Source organism: Chrysemys picta, chromosome 24 (assembly GCF_011386835.1).
Source record: "Chrysemys picta bellii isolate R12L10 chromosome 24, ASM1138683v2, whole genome shotgun sequence".
Lineage (NCBI taxonomy): Eukaryota > Metazoa > Chordata > Testudines > Emydidae > Chrysemys > Chrysemys picta.
In genome coordinates this window covers 2,450,215-2,456,684 of record NC_088814.1, presented here as the reverse complement: position 1 = coordinate 2,456,684, position 6,470 = coordinate 2,450,215, and positions in this window count along the sequence as shown.

Genomic DNA, 6,470 nt, shown 5'->3' with positions numbered 1-6,470 from the left:
GAATTATGCAACTGGGGAAAATGGAGTGTGAAACACTATGAAACGATCAGCAATTGGAGACAGCAACTTCATCAGAAGGGTATGTGCTTTAGATAATTGAATGCCCCTTTCAGTTGATCCTTCATGCAACCATAAAACAATTCTTGAGAAAGCCTGAAAGATGTCCTAATAGGTACAGAAGATAAGCACTGGAATGGAAAGCTTCTTAATAAAGTATTGTTCAAGACTTTCCACTTTTCAAATATACTTTCATGTCCTGTGAGTTTCAGGTACTGTGGATGGGTACTTACTGCCAATAGATTCAGATAGATGTACCTGGCTTAACCAGCAATCATTTGTGGTATACATAACTTGCAGTCCCCTCCTTCCAGCAGCCTGCAGTAAGCACTGATCTCACAATCCAGCTGATACTTGACAGGGACCTTATTTTATACCTGTGTGAAACACCTTTGCATGCTGTTGGCACTATATAAATAGATAAGTAATAATATTAATTGATCCTCTTGTATGTGATTTAGAAAATTTGGACTGGCATAAGACCTTCTATGTACTAGGTACACTTAAGAAAATGTTGAAAGAATGAAAGAGAAACTGGTTAGATACATTACAAAAGTGAGAGGAAGCCTTTGAGGGGACCACATTTTCACACTTTTAAAAACTTTTTTTTCAACTGGAAAAATGTGTATATGGGTTGGGGGTGAGGGAAGGGCAGTAAGAAAGAGAGAAAAAGTAGTACTTCCAGTGGGGAAAAAAGGGAAAGAGTTTAAAAGAGGGATGGGGAGAGAAGTGGGAAACCCCCAAAATCAAAAGTTGAAACATTTCTCTTTTAAAGAACAAAAATTTTTAAATTTGATTTTGTTGTTCAAATTAAAATTTAAAATGAAATGAACATATCAGTTTTATATTTGAATTTTCCATAAAAAATTACAGTTTTTGAAGAAAAAAAATTCCTTCAAAATGTTCTTGTGAGGAGAAACCCTGTTTTTGCACCAACTTTAGTGTTCAGTGACTCTGGAGACAAATGAAACATTCAGAGTGAGCACAGCCATAGATGTTAGATTTTACTGTATTGAGGGAAAGTTATGCAAGACACCAGATTTCTCTCTTACTCTTTATGAAAACTACCTGGTGATCATTGTCTTCCACATAGACAATCCACATCAGATGAGTATATGGGACTTCAGTTCACCCTTATCCAAAGGACTACTCCTCTAACAGTACAGTACCCCGTAATGTTGTACTGCATGGTCAGTATTTGTTATGAGCCCAGCCCTGGTGTGGGTCAATTGAAAAGGCAGTTGCTGAAATGTACTCTCTTGTTCTGGGAGCAGCTCTCTGTGCGCCCTCGTGTATTTCTTTGATATGAGTAAATCTTCATCATTTTATCTTGATACAGTCCTGTGGGTGCACAGAGGACCAGATTGTCACTGGCTCTTGTGTTATGGCTGAAGAATCAGAGTGGAAAAGTACAAGTATGCTTATATGTCTCATGGAGGGACCAGCCACATCTGCAGTGCCTGTGCTCTCTTGAGGGAGGGGATTGCTTCCTGCTAGTGTCCCTTAGATCTGATAATCTAACCCAAAAATGGCGGGGAAAAGGCAGAATCATTCCTCCTTGTCCCCAAGCTGTCCAGCAGAGCTGGTTGGTCTGGAAGGTGAGTTCATGCAGTACCCTTCTTAAGGCGTAAAAGATGGTGCAGTGACACACTGCCACCCGGATTGGGCAATGAGATTCTCACATTCTGATCTAGAGTCAGTCGCAGATTGACCAAAATGCCAAACAATAATGAACCAATACAACCAGTTCAGAAACATTTCTTGTTACTGAAATATATCTTACTGATATTTATCAGATGTTTATTTTTCTTGCAATGAGAAAATATATTTCTTGTATCATACTTTGAAAAGGAAATTGTATACATTTAATTGCTAAATTTAGCGTTTATTTTGCTTTGGAATTTTGAAGTGTTGGCTTTAATTTTTATTAGTGTTCACATTACGGTATTGTCTAGAGCCCCCAATTGGGCCCTATGTGAAATCAAATAAACTATTTTCTATTTTGTGTGTATTCAATGAACAAAACAAACACACAGAAAGGAATGAATAGCAATGGTAACTAAGTTTTGCTGTGCCAAAGAAATGAAGTTTATTAGAAAATTAACAAGGCAGCTTTAGATGGCCTTAGGCACTGAAACAGAATCGGAGACAGGAAATGCAATACAAGTGGCAACAAAAAAGCAGAAGAGTATGTTGAAATGGTAAGAAGTTCAGCACCTTCGAGAGAATAGGACTGAGATTTGTAAAGCCAACTAGGGGATTTAGACACCCATTCCCATTAACTTCCCTTGGAAGTGTGCATCCAAAGCCATGGCCATGAGGTGGCTATGAAAATCTTAGCCTAGGCTCTTCATGGTAAGTCTTGAGTATAGTGTATTTTCTCTACCACCGTTCTGTGTCTTTGTCTGGATGCCTCAAATCAGTGTTTCTGCTGCTGAGGATTTTCAAATACGACAGATTTTAGTGGTGACCCAGGTTACTGATGAACAGGGACTGCAGCAGGCCAGAGCCAGGTTTGGTTCAACCATTGGAACACAGAGGCTGCAGTCAGGAGGAAAAGCTCATGCACAGATTGGTTCTGGTGCACAGTCTGGTTTGCAAACTGATGAGCAGATGGAGGTTGTACTCTCCGAGTTACAGGGGTAGTGAGGCAGCCTGGTAAAACAAAATCATTTTGGATAGATTTAATGTGAGGTGAATGGACTTTACAGAAATCATCGTGAAACAAAAAATAAGCAATGTGAAAAATGTACAATAAAATGCTATATAGTAAATCTAAATCTAGAGAACTCAACTTTGAGCCATTTGGATCCTTTCCTTTATATATCTGAAGTTTAAAAGAGGGAAAGCTGGGCTGTCTTGGAGTGCAAGAGGATTTTCTTTTATAATTCATTTTAAGGTTTGTCTACACTACAGCTGGAAGGTAGATACCCATGGAGGCTAAAAATAGAAGTTTTGGGGTTCTATGTCAGATCAAAGGTCAGCTATTTGTGCCTCCCCACGGCTGATCAGGCACTGGAGCTCTGATAGTTGGTTACTGTAGCGAGTTTCTGTTTCTGCCAAGGTGTTTTACAGAGCAGCGTTCTGAGACGGGAAAAAATGGAAGTAAGAGATATTGTGATTCATGCAAGCTTGCAAATATGAGTACCCGGTGTTTGCCTGCAGTTTACAGACAAACCCACATACTCCTGTTCAATTCTCAGTGTCCGGAATGTTCTAATCTATAAAAACGGATGACCTGTCATGTGCCCTGTTTCTAACTACATCTTATGAAGAGTGTCAGAGTTGCAGCCATGTTAGTCTGTATTCACAAAAAGAACGAGGAGTACTTGTGGCACCTTAGAGACTAACAAATTTATTTGAGCATAAGCTTTCGTGGGGGGCTGCCTCTCGTAAAATATGCCTTATTCTGAGAATGGAATAAACATCCACTAAAGACTAGGCTGAGAAAAGTGAACTTTTCTGTCTAATTTCAAATCCATCCCATGAGAGATGAAATGGCAGTGCCTTATTCTCTCTGTGCCCCAAAGCAACTTGTCACATATATGTCTGAAGGATGGTTGCAATTGAGTGTAGCAAAACTCTCAGCTATACCAATAAATATACAGCCAACCGTTATTTTGGGCTTCCTCTACAGTGCTGTGTCATATATGCCTGTTAATTCATTTTCAGACATTCCAGAGATGTTGTGAGTGCTTTGAGTGTTACACACCATATTGGTTTGGGCCTGCAAGTCAATTTCCAGAGCCTGAACTGTGTGTCTTAGCTCAGTGACCCGTGTCTGGCACCTCCTTATTCAGTTCCTCTGTCTGAAATACAAATAAGGTGAAAGAAAACAGTCAGACAATGATGGCTCCAGTTTATAGGCAGCCGGGCACCCTCTGGGTTTGGAATTTGATTTTGATTTGTCTACCACAAGATACCCACCTGGGCACAGTACCAATCCTCAACTTCACACGGTTCTTTTCAACTAAGATCTCATACTGATATCTTATGAATATCCATATTGAATCTATACACAAGTGCATGACCAGCCCAATAAGAGGTGAGAACACTGAGAATACTACACAAGTTAAATGATGGAAAGGGGATGGGGAGAGAGCAAAGAGGAGGGAGACGTACTGTGCTGTTGAAATATATTAACTTGAAAAATTGTATATGCTTCTGAGTGTCCGGGAGTTAATGGTGTACCTTCTGTATGATTGCTTGGACTGGTCCCTCACTGTGGGCTGGCAGGGGCTAATAGCATTTTGATTGCGGTGTGATCAGGTCCTGCGGGAGGGAATGCTGTTACTTTATATCAGTCCTTCTGGTTGATTGAGAGATAGTGTTGAGGGATGTACTGCTGACACTTTGGAGGAGTTGTAAACAAGGAGACAAATGGGAAAATAAGCTAATGGGGCTGGCAACCAGGAGAGGATTTTGATTGCTAAATCAATCAGAATCCCATAGAAACAGCGATAGACAGATGGTGGGGACAGTATTATCACAGCACAGTATCAAACCCAGACTGGGCAGTCCAAATGCCACTTACCGAACCCATTCCCAATTAATGAGAGTTATTGTTTAGGTCTGATGAAAGGTCCCTTTGATGATGCAATAAAAATAACATTACAGTGGCAAAACTTAGTGTGATAAGTCCTGACTTATCTAAATCTTTTAGTACTGGCTGACTCGCCATAAAATGTCTTGTTGAGACATCAAGTTACCCTATGCCATCTTGGGATCTGAATTTATACTGTTACATTTGATTAAAATTTCTTTTGAACCTTTGGGGAGTTGTTCATTATTCCATCTCTCTATAAAAACAGTGTTTTTTATAGCAATCTCTTCTGCAAGGCATACAAGTAAATTACATGCATTAATGGCTGATCTTCAATTCACTGTTTTTCATTAAGACAAAGTGGTTCTTTGAACTTACCCTAAGTTTTTTACCAAAGTTGGTTTCCGATTTCTATATAAATCAGTCTATTATTTTACCGGTTTTCTTTCCCAAACCTCATACTCATGATGGAGAGGCTAAATTACACACACGAGATGTTAGAAGAGCTCTATCATTTTATTTAGACAGGACTAAACAATTTAGACGGTCCTTAAAATTGTGTATTGCTTATGAAATGAAGAACAAGGGAAAAGCTATTTTTGTACAAACACTTTCTCAATGGGATAGATTAGGTAGTTATGAAGATTATAATTTGAAGGCGGTACCCATTCCTGAAGGGATTAGAAAGCATTTGATTACAGCAAAGGCAGTCTGTAGGGCTTGACACTTTCCTCTAGTAAAGATATGTAGAGCAACACAGTGGAGTTCTGTTCAGACCTTTACTAAACCTTATTCCTTAGATTTGGAATCTAGATCTGATGCAAAATTTGGCAAGGCAGTCTCTGATGTAGTGTACAAACCCTCCACTGAGGCTGAGTCAAGGAAAAGGCTGGAGCAGTACTGGGCCAGGAAAGGTACTACTTAGGTACTACTGGTGAGCATGGTCCTGGGGAAAGGAGCAGAATATGGAGAGCTCCAGCAGCGTAGGCAAGGGGAAGAAGAGAAGCCATTTCCTGGAGGACCACTGCCCTGCAACAGTAAGAAAAGGAGCCCCTTACTGAGGCGGTCCAGCTGTTAGTCTTTCCCTCCCTCATTTTAGACATCACCCAAGAGGTAAGGAGAACTGCATGCAGGGGTACCAGAGAGTCACCTGCATCAGCCCTGGGCCTCTGTGGTTTGAAACAATGGACTATAATTTAACAGCAGCCATGCCCCAAACTAGTGCATTGGGTGTGGTAGGACCCGGCCCAGGGCAAGATGTGCAGGAGATGGGTCTCACATATGCCATCCCATGCTATCACACCTTCAGGGCCCTGGGCTGGGATCCAGCAGAGCAGGAGGGCCTGGGTCCCCCTACCAACCCCAAATTTTCCTACACCAGCCCTAGGATGGGCAGGATTAGGGGATTCTCAACAAAGAAGCTGATCCAGGGAGCTCAGAACACATTGAACTAAAAGGGAGACTGGAGCAGCAGGCTCTCACTACTAGGCCTGCTGACTGAACAGCCAGCCCTGCGACACAGTCCTTCAGACCTTGTATAATTAGGACTCCGTTGTCCCATTATTCTGGGTCAGAGTACTGTTTATTAATCTATCCCATAAATGGGAATATGCAGAGGAAAATCAAAGGAGGAATGGAGGTTACTTACCTATAACCGAGGTTCTTCGAGGTAGACTCTGCGTAGTCACAGACCCCACCCGCCTTTCTCCACTACCTCAGAGTCCTACTTTCCTATTTCAACTCTCCAAATGACATTATAGGGAAAAGGAACTTCCTGGTCTAAAAGGGCATGTCCGTTTCTCCTTTTCAGGAAGTAATGAAGACTCCATATGAAAAGGTGCTAAGCAGGGCTTCAGCTGTTTGGAGGTGG